Raw genomic sequence first — 14,862 nt, forward strand, 5'->3', positions numbered from 1 at the left:
TATCAGATCTGTTCAGTTCTGACAAGACTGCTACAGCTCTGAAATGGAGATCCATCTTTGGTAGTAAAGGAAATGGGTTTCTGTTAAACGCTGGATCTCATGTCACTTCTTTGGATCCATTGTTCCCAGATCAGTTCTAGCTACATCCTTGGTTCTGGAGAGCTCTGTCACCGTAGCAGCTCAGGTTCACCTTCTGGCTCCACTTGCTTCATTGCTTCTAAGTGGGGAAACGGGGTTTCTAAAAGGAGACATTTTCCCCTGGTCATCTTCCTTGTCCCCTGTTAAAGAAGTAGAGGCCAGAAAATACTGTGGGTCTTTTCCTGTAACACTCTTTGCTTCCTCTTCCTAGAACCCCTATACGGGGTCTCCACAAAGCGCCAGATCCCCATTCTTCCCTTGGTTCCACTGCTATCACCATTATACTCTATCTTTGATCCAGACCTGGATCCTTGCTAGGAGGAAGACACAGAAAGCACACAGAGAGCTGTGGCTCACTTTGTAACATCCTATGGTCTGCCTCCTGCATGTTGCCAAACTCTAGTTGCTGGGGAGACTAGCAATCCTGGGGTCCATAGCCTTATTGGAGGCCATGTCAGGAATTTTTTAATTACTCTCCCAGTGGATGGAGAGATAACATTTCATCTGTTAAGGATCTGGCAATCCAGAGGTATTCAGATCTGACTCCTCTGAATCCACTGTTGTTACTGACTGTGATGCCTGAAATGTCTGAGGAACATGTGGAAACTGACTATGAACCAGATTTATCACTGGATGGTCATATGGTGGTGGTGGTTTCAGTCTCCTCCTGAGGATGCTACACAGTTCCATGAGTTGATGGACCAAGTGTCCACTTTAAATCTTCCTGCAGTGTCTGTGGAAGAGATTTCTCACCTGGTATTTGATATCCTTGGGGAGATTTGGAGGAATAGAGTATCCCAACCCATTTTAGATAGTTTGCTACAGCCAGCTAAATCCATGTGAGCCATGTCTGTTTCTTGTCAATCTGTTGCTAAGAAAGATGACAATTATTACTCTGTTCTCCTATGTGAGGAGGTAAGTCTATGGGATTGGTGTATTTGTCATAACATCTGTCCTGTGGCTCTGTATCTGGGAGGGGAAAACAATGTAGATGCGGCCCGTCTCAGCAGAGACAGCTCTCAGATGCACCAATGGTCCCTAAAGGATCAGTTCGTTCAGACTATATTCTCTGGCTGGGTCAACTAGAGGTGGACCTATTTGCAATGAGTGACAACAAAGTGTCTCCTCTTCTGCTCCAGAGTGAGCAGGGACAGTCACTCCCTGTCAGATGCCTTCCTTTTGCACTGGGGAAAGGGCTTTTTAAAAATCTGTGCTGCTTGTTCAAAAAATCTCAAATTGATCTCAAAATGATTTCAAGTTAATCCCACCGCTCTGCCACCATGTCAAGTTCCTTCCCCACTCTGAACTCTAGGGTACAGATGTGGGGACCTGCATGAAAACCCCCTAAGCTTATTTTTACCAGCTTAGGTTAAAACTTCCCCAAGGTACAAACTATTTTACCTTTTGCCCTTGGACTTTATTGCTGCCACCACCAAGCGCCTAACAAATATATAACAGGGAAAGAGCCTGCTGGGAAATGTCTTTCCCCCCAAAATCCTCCCCAAACCCTACACCCCCTTTCCTGGGGAAAGCTTGATAAAAATCCTCACCAATTTGCACAGGTGAACACAAACCTTGGATCTTAAGAACACTGAAAAAGCAATCAGGTTCTTAAAAGAAGAATTGTAATTGAAGAAAAAAGTAACAGAATCACCTCTGTAAAATCAGGATTGTAAATACCTTACAGGGTAATCAGATTCAAAACATAAAGAATCCCTCTAGGCAAAACCTTAAGTTACAAAAAGACACAAAAACAGGAATATACATTCCATTCAGCACAGCTTATTTTATCAGCCATTTAAACAAAACAGAATCTAACGCATATCTAGCTAGATTACTTACTAAGTTCTAAGGCTCCATTCCTTTTTTGTTCCTGGCAAAAACAACACACAGACAGAGAGAGCCTTTGTTTTCCCCCCCATTCCAGCTTTGATAGTATCTTGTCTCCTCATTGGTCATTTTGGTCATGTGCCAGTGAGGTTATCCTAGCTTCTTAACCCTTTACAGGTGAAAGGGTTTTCCTCTGGCCAGGAGGGATTTTAAAGGTGTTTACCCTTCCCTTTATATTTATGACAGGGCTTGATGTACACTTCCCCTACTTTCCATTAGACTCATCGGGACAGGGTAAGGATGATACTCATTGCCCCAGCTTGGCCACGTCAGCAGTGGTTTACTGATCTCCTTCAACTGTCTGGTAAAGTCTTTGTCTTCCTCTGTCCCCAGACCCCCTATCCCAACAGGAGGGCAGGATCTCTCAAACTCTTCACCTGATGGTGTGGGTGATAGGACTCTGACTGTATGTGCTCTTGAGCAGTCATGTTCTGAGTCTGTGCAGGATTCTAATTAACTCTTGGAAACAATCTAGTAGAAACTGTTACCATCTGAAGTGGTCCAGATTTCAGATTAAAATGAAAGGACAATCTGATTCTCCTGTATCTGCTTCCATTCCTTGTGTTCCGGAATGTGTAATGTACTTAGAGAATTAGGGGTTATCTAACTCGTTAAAAGTTAATTTGACAGCCATCTTCGCATATCACGTTCTAGTTGATGGAAGATTGCTGTTGTTCAGTTAAAAGATTGAAAGTGTTATCAAATGTGTATCCCTCAGCTAGAGATCCTGTCTCTTCTTGAGACCTCAGCTTGATGTTGGCCACACTGGTAAAATTACCCTTTGTGGCCCTTGACTGACTGTTCTCTCTACCATTTATCTAGCAAGACGACTTTCATTATTGCCATCACATTGTCCAAGAGAGTGAGTGAATTGAATGCCCTTATGGCTGACCCACCTTTCACTTCATTTCATAAGGACAAGGTAGTTCTCAGGCATGATCCCAGATTTTTACTTAAGGTAGTATCTTATTGGTGTGGAAATCAGACGATTAATTGGTCGTTCCCCCCCACCACCTGTAAGTCGCACTCTAATAAGGGGGAATCCGTTTTACGCACTTTTTGGATGTTAGAAGGGCTATTACCCTGACAGGACTAAGTTTTCATAAATCATCTAAGTTGTTTGTGTCTTGTACTCAGTGTGGTTCTTGGGATATGGTTTCATCCCAGACTATTTCCCAGTGGATTAAACAATGTATTGTTGAATGCTACATGCTGGCAAAAGTCCCTGTACCTGTTGTAATTTGACTCTATTCCACTAGAGCTGTGGCAACTTCCTTTGCCTGTCTTAGGCAGATGCCAGTTGCTGAAGTTCACAAAGCTGCAACCTGGACTTTGGTGCATACCTTCTCTAAGTACTGTGCTCTGAACTTTGCTTCTAGGGCAAATGCCGGATTTAGCAGAGTGGTGTTTCAGTCTCTAGTCAACTGTGACTCTGTTCCCACCTCCATGTTAGCTTCAGCACTGCAGATCAGTCGGTCTCATAAGTGGGAAGATGTAGAGCCACTGAAAGAATAATTCAAGGTTATTTACTTGTAACCAGAGTTCTTCTAGACGGCTCTGTATATTTACACTTCCCAGTTGTCTTCCCCTCTCTGTCAGCATCTTTGTTATTCTGTGTCTCTGGCTTCAGAGTGCAAGGAATTTAGGTGGTGAGGACATTCTGCCCCCTTTATAGTCTCAGTGCATTGTGATGCTGGGGGAGGTTGGGTGGAAGCACTCTAGCTGACACTGCTAGAAGAGTTTACCATAAGGTGTCACAAGGCGGCGCAGTACCCATAAGTGTAAATATGCAGGGCCATCTTAAAAGAACTCCAGTTACAGGTAAGTAACAATAATTTTCATTCTTCTGTGAGCTGAAACATTCGTTGTGGGACCAGAAGAGCATTTTTTGTTGTTTCTCTAAATTAGATTATGAAGAAATTTTTCAACTTTGCTTTGTAGTGCTAGAGTACTCTACGGCCTAGACAGTTCATTGAGCAAGGATAGATAGGTGGTAAGACATTGGTGGTGGTTATACACATTCCTAAAGTGCCCATCACCACAGTGTTTGTTCCAGATGGTTTTGAAAAATTAGTTCTGGATTACTCAAGGTCATAGGAAGACCTTTGCGTGGATTAGGTTTGTCCTTTTCAGATGATGATGGCTTTCAGTAAATTGATTCTATATCCTAAAAATCCCCTTTCCATATGGTTCAAAAACCTGTTCCAACGTTTACTGTGTCCTCTAGAAAAGCTTCTACATTGAATTATATAAATAGGAACAGAAATATTGCACATTCCTCCAATGTATTGATAGAAAAGAGCATTGCAAAAAGCTCTAGCTTTTTATAAAAACTTGTGAAAAAATACTACAGTAATACATACTTTTGGCAGCAGTTTGATTTCTTAACAGCTATTAACTAGTGTCTGGAATGTTAAGAACCAGTTTCCCATTGGATTTCCAAAACATCCAGAAGAGTCAAAAAAGATGATCTAGGGAATAAACTGCAAAATAATAATACGACAAACAATACAATTGCTTTCTGTGATCAAGAACCACTCAGGAGGTTTTACTATAAAATCTTTTGCTACAGATGTAGTTTCCTATGGAACAACCATTTAAGGTGAATGGAATAGGTACATATTTATACAATAAAGTTGTGTTTTACTGGATATTAAAGTAAGGAGGAAATTGATGATGCAGTCTTTTACATTGGGCCCCATAGCACAGTAAGGCAGCCACCACCAAGAGAAGGCTCAGAAAATATGAAGTTTTTCTTAATTTTTTTTTTTTTAGCAAATATAGGTGCTTGAGAAAGGTGCCAGAGCTGTCACTGTGGCATCTTTATTCATAGGAAAGTCACAGGCGAGGTAGTGCAAGCTTCATCAAACTACCCCTCAGTCCTTGCATAGATTACCTAAGGCTGCCAACATGGGCTCCAGGTAGCGCCCGTTATAATGGCGAATTTTGCACTGTAGATGCCTGTCCCCTGGGAATCATACTGAGACCACCTAACTTTCTTCATAGAGGCCATCCAACGGCTATTGAATGGTTGCTACTTTAGGTCATTATCATCCTGGACTCCCTTTGAAATGGTTGCCTTAAGGAGAAATCTTAACAGAAAACTGTTTCCAAATACGTTTAATATAATAAATTATTCTTAACAGACTGATTTCTTACACGCCCCCTCCCTGTGCCCTTAAGTTCCCAGGCTAGTTTGTCCACTGTGATCAAATAAATAAGTTTAACTTCCCTAGGGGCCTTTTCTGGTCATGTTTGATATCACTTAACATAATGAGGGGTTTACTGCCACATCATAAAGGGTTTTGTTGTAGGTTTCTTTTTTCCTGAAAACATAATGGTGCTTACATACCTTCCCAAGAATGCTTTCAGTTATGTGAAACGTGGACAAGTTGTCTGGGGCCAACCTCTTATCTAGACCAAATTCAGAAAGTCTGGATTCAATGCAGTGACTAGACTGCATGTTTTTGTTGTGGTTTTTTTTTTTGTTTGTTTCTTTTAAAAACACTGCTGCCCCCATCTAGGAACAATGCAACACTCTCACATAATTTCCTGAAAGGGTAGAGTTGGAAGGCAATTATCTACTCACCAAACACGCTAAAAAAACAGTTCCTGATATTCTTCTGAAATATTTCAACTTCCCAGGAATCCGGAAAAAATAGTTCCATGAGACGGTGTTATGAATGAAGGTATGACATTTCAGTTTCCTCCACTTGGAATCCAACATCCAGAGGTAATAAATTACTGTGCACTTGGCACTGCTGAGAGGGGGGGTCTGGCTGTGACAAATTGTTTTTCTTCGGAGCAGGAACAATGAACTGCTTTTATATCCTCTTTTGTATGGTGACAGGCATGGTTTCTTTCTCAATGGGCTTTCAGCAGTAATCATAAGAAACAGAAACCTGACAGCAAAGTATTTTAAACCTGACTTGTTTCATGGTTAGAAAGCTGTAATAGGAACAGTCAGTCTCCTGGCCGTTTTACCTTTGCACACTTAAATCAGTAAAATAGGTTGTGAACTGCACTCCTAGGGGAAAAATAATTGAATAAAAGAAAGATCAGAAGTGAGCGAGCATGTTCAGTACCTTTTTTTTGTTTTCCTTTTGAGGGAATACTGCTTTTCCCATCAATAGCTTGGTCTCATTCCAACCTGCTGTCAGGGATAGCACCATGCACTGCCTTGGTGAACTTGTGGCACTTTTTGGTAAGCACAAGGAAAGAGTAATAGAATATATTGAGAAAGAGTCAGATATCATTTCCACAGATTCACTTGTGATTATAATCACCATCTTTACTTGTTCGTTAACTACTTCTCATTTGTAAAAGCAGCAAAGAGTCCTGTGGCACCTTATAGACTAACAGACGTATTGGAGCATAAGCTTTCGTGGGTGAATACCCACTTTGTCAGAGGTATGTAGTGGAAATTTCCAGAGGCAGGTATAAATATGCAAGCAAGAAGCAGGCTAGGGATAACAAGGTTAGCTCAATCAGGGAGGATGAGGCCCTCTTCCTGCAGTTGAGGTGTGAACACCAAGAGAGGAGAAACTGCTTTTGTGGTTGGCTAGCCATTCACAGTCTTTGTTTAATCCTGAGCTGATGGTGTCAAATTTGCAAATGAACTGAAGCTCAGCAGTTTCTCTTTGAAGTCTGGTCCTGAAGTTTTTTTGCTGCAGGATGGCTACCTTTAAATCTGCTATTGTGCGTCCAGGGAGATTGAAGTGTTCTCCTACACGTTTTTGTATATTGCCATTCCTAATATCTGATTTGTGTCCATTTATCCTTTTACATAGGGACTGTCCAGTTTGGCCGATGCACATAGCAGAGGGGCATTGCTGGCACATGATGGCGTATATTACATTGGTGGACATGCAGGTGAATGAACCGGTGATGGTGTGGCTGATCTGATTAGGTCCTGTGATGGTGTCGCTTGTGTACATACGTGGGCAGAGTTGGCATTGAGGTTTGTTGCATCGATTGGTTCCTGAGTTACTATGGTGCGGTTTGTCGTTGTTGGTGAAAATATGCTTCAGGTTGGCGGGTTGTCTGTGGGCGAGGACTGGCCTGTCTCCCAAGGCCTGTGAAAGTGAGTGATCATTGTCCAGGATGGGTTGTAGATCACTGATGATGCATTGGAGAGGTTTTAGCTGAGGACTGTATGTGATGGCCAGTGGAGTTCTGTTGGTTTCTTTCTTGGGCTTGTCTCACAGCAAGAGGTTTCTGGGTACACGTCTGGCTCTGTTGATCTGTTTCCTTATTTCCTCATGTGAGTATCGTAGTTTTGAGAATGCTTGGTGAAGATCTTGTAGGTGTTGGTCTGTCTGAGGGGTTGGAGCAAATGCGGTTGTGCCTCAGCTCTTGGCTGTAGACAATGGATCGTGTGGTGTGTCTGGGATGGAAGCTGGAGGCATGAAGGTAGGCATAGCGGTCGGTGGGTTTTCGGTATAGGGTGGTGTTAACAGGACCGTCACTTATTTGCACCATGGTGTCTAGGAAGTGGACCGCCTGTGTAGATTGGTCCAGGCTGAGGTTGATGGTGGGGTGGAAGCTGTTGAAATTATGGTGGAATTCTTCCAGGGTTTCCTTCCCATGGGTCCAGATGATGATGTCGTCCGTGCAGTGTAGGTAGAGAAGGGGCATGAGTGGACGATTGCTGATGAAGCGTTGTTCCAGGTCAGCCATAAAAATGTTGACATATTGTGGGGCCATGCAGGTTCCCACAGCGGTGCCACTAATCTGGAGGTATATATTGTCACCAAATTTGAAGTAATTGTGCTTGAGGATAAAGTCACAGAGCTCAGCAACCAGTTGTGCTGTGGCATCATCAGGGATACTGTTCCTGACAGCTTGTATTCCATCTGTGTGTGGGATGTTTGTGTGGAGAGCCTCTACATCCATGGTGGCTAGGATGATGGTTTCTGGAAGATCACCAATGCATTGTAGTTTTCTCAGGAAATCAGTGGTGTCACAGAGATAGCTGGGAGTGCTGGTGGCTTAGGGTCTGAGTAGAGAGTCCATATATCCGGACAGTTCTTCAGTGAGAGTGCCAATGCCCGAGACGATGGGGCATCCAGGATTTCCGGGTTTGTGGCTTTTGGGTAGTAGATAGAATAGCCCTTGTTGGGGCTGTAACATTTGTGCATTTGTTCCTGTGTTAGTGTAGGGAGTGTCCTGAGTAGATGGTGCAGTTTCTTAGTGTATTCCTCAGTGGGATCTGAGGAAAGTGGCCTGTAGAATTTTGGTATTGGAGAGTTGTCTGGCAGCCTCCTTTTGGTAGTCAGACCTGTTCATGATGACAACAGCACCTCCTTTGTTAGCCTCTTTGATTATAATGTCAGGGTTGTTTCTGAGGCTGTGGATGGCATTGTGTTCTGCACGACTTAAGTTATGAGGCAAGCGATGTTGTTTTTCCACAATTTCTGTCTGTGCATGTCAGCATCTGACAAAGTGGGTATTCACCACGAAAGCTTATGCTCCAATACGTCTTAGTCTGTAAGGTGCCACAGGACTCTTTGCCGCCTTTACAGATCCAGACTAACACAGCTACCCTTCTGATACTTCTCATTTGAATAGTTTGAAATGGTACTATGACTTTCAATCAGATGTGATGTATTAAATAGGAACATAGGAAATAAAAATGTGCAAAAGAAGAAAGTCTGACTTGGACTGAGCTACTCAGTTTTCTAGCAATTAACCTCCTTCCCACCCTTAACCTAGCATGACATAAAGCTCTATAGTTGAACTACCTATAAATTGGAGGTTTGCATTTTGTCTGGATCAGCTGTGGACAAATGTTGTTTAGTGGCTTTTGTGACTTGATTTTAGTGATCTTGACTTAAAGCTTTGTGAACACGGTGACTACATCACAAAATATATCACTGCATGCTAGCAATCTTGGTAGAAAGGCCTGGGATTTAGTGGGCAGAAAGATTGTAAATACCATCTTTTTTTCCTAGAGAGAATTTCTTCAGGTCAGGGTTAAGGCACACTGGTGAGGCAGCACGGGGAAGCTTTCACTACTGATGCTTTATACTACATCTGTTCTGTGAATTGATGATTTCAGTTTCCAGGGCTTTCAGTCCACCTGTAGAAATACTAAGTTTACCTCATTTGAAAAGCAAATCTTAAAACCTTCAGTCTTATAAGGCCAACAGCAAATCACTGTATATCAAAAACATATCCCAGCTTCCCAGTACCCCTTAATGAGACCAGCACTCATCCTTGTCTCTGGTTAAAACTTGAAGAACAAGATATAGATAATACTTTAAAAACCCATGCAGAAAAGAGATTGCACTGATTTAATTAATAGACTGACGTATCATAGCCATTCTTAGAGCTAGGCTTTGCAATTGTTAGTCATGTTGGTAATCACTTACCTGAGTGATCCTGTTACCTTCATTGAGACTCCTAGTGTAAATATGTACGAAAGAGAGTAAGGACTGTACAATCTACTTCTTTATTGGGAATCATTTTGAAGAATTAGATTGATCATTTACAAGGCATCACTTGGCCAGCAGGAACCTAACTCTGGAGTTGTATCTACATATATCCTCAGTCCATTCCATTTGTGCCATGATAAACCCCAAGGGTGAAATTCTGGTCCCATTGAAATCAATGGCAAAATTCCCATTGATGTCAGTGGAGCCAGGATTTCTCCCACGTCTATAAAATCAACAGGGCTGAAAGAAAACCTCTTAAAGGATAAAGATGAAACAGTATTCTATAAACATTGGGCACTTTGGAAGTCAAAAATGTATTTTGATTGACTTGTAGTTTTATCATTATGTAGGATTGGTATTTCTAACTTTCACACCCAAAATCATTTAGAGATTTAAAAATGGATTTATTTTTTAAAATTAAAAAAAATCTGTCATTTCTGAGTTATGGAATGGTGCAAAAATACATTTTTATTTGCTACACTAAACTGTAAGTGTTTCATCACATAACTCAGAACTGGCTTGTTTCAGGACTTCACAGTTGCCACACACTCCGTCTGTAATGAGGACAAGTGCCCTTGACATATTTTACAGTTCATAAATAAACATACCCATGTTTGAAGCAAATATCAAAGAACATAGCAGTAGTCTAAAAGTTTAAAGTTTGGTTCTGTTCTGAAAAGTGATCCTGCAAAAATAGTATTGTAGGTTTCCATTGTCCTCTATCAATTATTTCTGAGTTAAATATGTTCTGTTTACTAGTGTAAAAAATTTTTCCCCCAGCTGCCAGCCCTGCAAACTCAATCTGGAATCTAAAAGTTAAGATATTCTTGCATTCCTTCTGGCTTGTGTACCATCACTTTTGATAAAGATGCTACATGCCAAATACTGTCCATAGTTACATTTGTGCAACCTAATAGCGTTCAATAAAAGATCCTTGTTTTCCGAGGGTCTTAGTTGTGATGAACAACAAGATTTGACTCTACAGTGGAAGTTTTTGGCCTGGTTTTCAAAGATACTGAGCACCTGTATTGTCTCATTGACTTCTTTTCATCTATGTTGACTATATAATCCAGAGGTGGGCAAACTACAGCCCGTGGGACTGTCCTGCCTGGCCCTTGAGCTCCTAGCTGGGGAGGCTAGCCCCCAACCCCATAGTTATGCCGCCGCACGGGAAGCGCAGCTGGCTCTGTCAGGGCAGCGGGGCTGCAAGCTCCTGCTGCTCTGAGCTGCATGGTAAGGGGGCAGCAGGGTTGGGTAGGGGGTCCATGTGGGCACTCAGGAGATGGGGAGCAGGGAGCAGTTGGATGGGGCGGAGGTTCTGGGGAGCAGGGGGGGTTGGAAAGGGCATGGGAGTCCCAGGGAGCCTGTCAGGGGGCAGGGGTGTGGATACGGGTTGGGGCAGTCGGGACAGGGAGCAGGGGGGGTTGGATGGGGGTGGGGTCCTGGTGGGGGGAGTTAGGGGTGAAGGGGTGCTGGGAGGGGGCAGTCAGGGGACAAGGAGCGGGGGAGAGGGGGTTGGATGGGTCAGAGGTTCTGAGCGGGGCAGTCAGGGCAGGAAGTGGGTGGGGGTGGAGGCCAGGCTGTTTGGGGACACAGCCTTCCCTACCTGGCCCTCCATATGGTTTTGCACCCCAATGTGGCCCTCGGCCCAAAAAGTTTGCCCACCCCTGTTATAATCTTAAAGGAGTAAAAAGTAGTAAAAACTATTAAAGTAATCAAATACACACAGGGATGGTATCTGTGTAGTTATGAGGTGCCATATTTAGTCACTTTACAGAGCAGAACTTCATTTCAGGGACCAAAGTTTCAAATGTGTGTGTTTGCATGTGCCTATCAACTGCACTTGGAATACCGTGTGTGTGCATGCGCGCAGATCAGGGATTGGCGAGCCTACTTCCCTAACTGAAAATCAGATCCTAAATCTCTGACAGTGCATAGGATTACACAGAGTTGAAAATTTAAAATGACACAAAACATAGCAATTGTTCCAATAGTTCAGATTCTCCATCCATTCCAGGATATCCATATCTACTGCAGCTTTATTAAGCCTTTTGATTAGAAAACACTGGACCTTTATGGTGACGGTAATCTAAATATCAGATGAGCATGTTGAACCTACACCTTAGTTGAGTATGTCATTACGTAGGATATTTAGTTCTGAAGCCCTATATATCTACTTTCATTCCTGATAAAGGTCAGCATTTTCAGTAGAACAGCAGGGATTATGGTCTGTTTTATCCAGGCCATTAAGGTAACCTAATTAGAGTTATCATGGCTTCTTGCACTGCATGGCTGGCATGATGCTCCAAAACTTAAAGTATCCTCTGAAAATATGAAAGAAAAAGAGTACTTTCAGAAATGGTATCTCCTCCACTAAGAAGCTGAAGTGTTCATGCAAACAGCCCATTCTTATCTCACACCTAGGATTGTCTAAATTTTGTATCCTCTCTTACTTCCTCTAGGGCAGTCTCCTTTGTAGTCTTACATATTGTCTGCAAGAAAGGGTGCTGTGCTGTACAAAGAATACAGAGTAGACATGACATTTACAATTACATTAATTTATTTAGTATTAGCAATTAATTGTTACAAACATTTTACATTAGCCACCAACATGCAGGATACTGGAACGTCCCCTTTGCAAGGTTTAATTAGTCATTATTTACTTTAGCAACAGAGAAGCTCTTGGCCATTTCAGCTACAAGGACAATAAATCAGATTGTTGCAGGTGGTTGGCTTCAGCATTAACAACCTCACAATTTGAAGGTACTCATCCTGGAAGGCAAATCACTGCAGCTGATGGCCGGTCTGGTCAGGCAAGAAGTAGCACACATTGTTCTGGTTATTAATTCAATAAACCTAAGACCCTGGTCATTACCATCATGTAGCCTTCAGCTCCAGATTACAACTAGCTCAGCTGTAACCTGTCTGGACAAGCCATGGAGCAGCTGGTGACAGTCAAATACTTGAAAAGTGTCAGACAGTTCTGGAGGAAGCTTGAAAGTTATGGACAGTTATATAGTAACTGCTACTGCCATGTTTGGGGCCCTTCAGCAGCCTCTGTGAGGACATCATGACATCAAGCTTGCTACCAGAGTTACACCAGCTCTGTTACTTGGCAGTGAAACGTGCACACTGAGGAAGCTGAAGAGCAAAAGGTTGATGTCTGAGTCTCGTCTTCATCAGCTGTTCCTTATTAAGTGGAGGGTCAAGATCAGAAATTAGGATGTTTGAAGCTGAACCTAGCAATCACCTCCGTCAGCACAGGTTTAGTTATGGCAGATGGAAGACCAACAAATTCCAAAGTGTGTTTACTAAAGAATGTTGCTATATGGCTGGTGATCATGTGGTCATCAAAACTTCTGTAACTTGATAAGATTGCCAGTGATGGACATAAACTGAGTATTCCGCCAGACCACTTTAAGGACCTAGCTAGAGATTCAGCTGAGTGGTGCTCAATCTGCAAGGGTGGGATTAGCCAGGATGGTGGTGATGATGATATACATTGTAAAGATGAGAGTTTAAATAAATAACAGCCCAAGCAACAAAGAGATTTTATGTCTCAACTGGTGGCTGAGCACTAGAGCAGACTGCTCACTTAGCAGAATGTGTCCTGTCTGATTGCCTAGCTTCACTATTTACACATCCTACACGTTACCATAGACTTAAAACAGTAATCTCTGAGCACAAAAATTGTCAGCAACCACCCTATTTTTGTTATTTAGTTTAATTATATATGGCTGGATAGATGGCTAGCTCTTCCCACATCCCCCCCCCCCCCACACACACACACACTTAATTATTTTTTTTCTTTTTATGATTTATCTTTAGCATTTCATATGCTGTTGACAATGGGTATAGCAGCTGCCTTTGCCCTTACAGAAAGAGCCATCCTCCTAGAACAGTTACATTCCCAGCAATAGTTAGTCTCCTGTTTTATATTGCTGTGTGACAGTGGTAAGATCAAGGAAGTGGACATCAAAACTGTGGTCTTCCATGTGTGCTATATGTAGGGCCCTACCAAATTCACGGCTGTTAAAAATGCGTCACAGACCATGAAATCTGGTCTTTGGTCTTTTGTATATTTTTACCTTCAGGTAAAAGTACACAACATTTCTCAAACTGGGAGTCCCGACCCAAAAGCCTATTGTAGAGGGGTCACAGTATTGTCACTCCCACTCCTGCACTGCCTTCAAAGCTAGGTGGCCAGAGAGCAGAAGCTGCTGGCCAGGTACCGAGCTCTGAATGCAGTGCCGCTGCCAACAGCAGTGCACAAGTAAGGGTGGCATAGTATAGTATTGCCCCCCTTGCTTCTGTACTACTGCTGGTGGCAGCACTGCCTTCAGAGCTGGGCGCCTGGCCCGCAGGTGCTGCTCTCTGGCCACCTAGCTTTGAAGGCAGCGCAGAAGTAAGGGAGGCAGTAGCGCAACTCCACTACAAAGCTTTGCAACCCCATTTTGGGACAGGACCCCCAGTTTGAGAAATACTTGACTTAAAGGTTTTACATGTTTATATTTTGCTGTTTTTAAATACGTATTCATGCTTTGATATAACACCATGACATTTAAGATTTAAATATCTGAAATAATTAAATTCAAGAGTTTTAAAATATGACCGTGAAATTTACAAAACTGGACCATGAATTTGGTAGGGTGCTATCCATGTGACTACCTGTAAAATTTAGGAACACATTTACTCCTTGCCTTTCCCTTCTTTCATTTTTACTCCCTGCTATACTTCATAGAGAACAATGATGGCCTCTAAGCTCTAACATTCCTCATCTACCCACCTCATCTCTAACTGTGTTCTGATTTAACAAGTCCAAATCAGAGGTTGCACAATTGAGGTATTTTTTTTAAAATTAGATTGTTTTCTTTTTTACTTTGATTGTAAATGTAAATGGAAAAGGTGGATGTGGAGTTAGTTTTCATAGAATTTAAGTAAGGTTAAATAGAGTTCCCCCAAGATTTGTAAGAAGAGGGGCACTGTTTAATATATTTACTAATGATGTGGCAGAAGGTGCAAACAGGAGGTAAAATCTCAAGCTGACAAAAAATTATACAGAGGATTACGAGGAAATTAAGAAGGTCCTAACAAAGACTAGGCAATTGGACAACATAATGGAGCTGAGACTGTAATTAAGTTGTTCTTTCCACCTTAAACTATTATCATAGAATATCAGGGTTGGAAGGGACCTCAGGAGGTCATCTAGTCCAACCCCCTGCTCAAAGCAGGACCAATCCCCAACTAAATCATCCCAGCCACGGCTTTGTCAAGCCTGACCTTAAAAATATCTAAGGAAGGAGATTCCACCACTTCCCTAGGCAACGCATTCCAGTGTTTCACCACCCTCCTAGTGAAAAAGTTTTTCCTAATATCCAACCTAAACCTCCCCCACTGC

The 14,862-nt window shown here is 42.4% G+C and overlaps 1 protein-coding gene across 1 annotated transcript in view; it reads left to right on the forward strand.

Moving 5' to 3' along the window:
* LOC140907012 (eukaryotic translation elongation factor 1 epsilon-1-like) overlaps positions 1-14,862 on the forward strand; it is a 157,068-nt gene that overhangs the window by 92,152 nt on the left and 50,054 nt on the right. The gene's annotated exons all lie outside the window — the stretch shown is intronic.

Source organism: Lepidochelys kempii, chromosome 2 (genome assembly GCF_965140265.1).
Source record: "Lepidochelys kempii isolate rLepKem1 chromosome 2, rLepKem1.hap2, whole genome shotgun sequence".
In the NCBI taxonomy this organism is placed as follows: Eukaryota; Metazoa; Chordata; order Testudines; family Cheloniidae; genus Lepidochelys; species Lepidochelys kempii.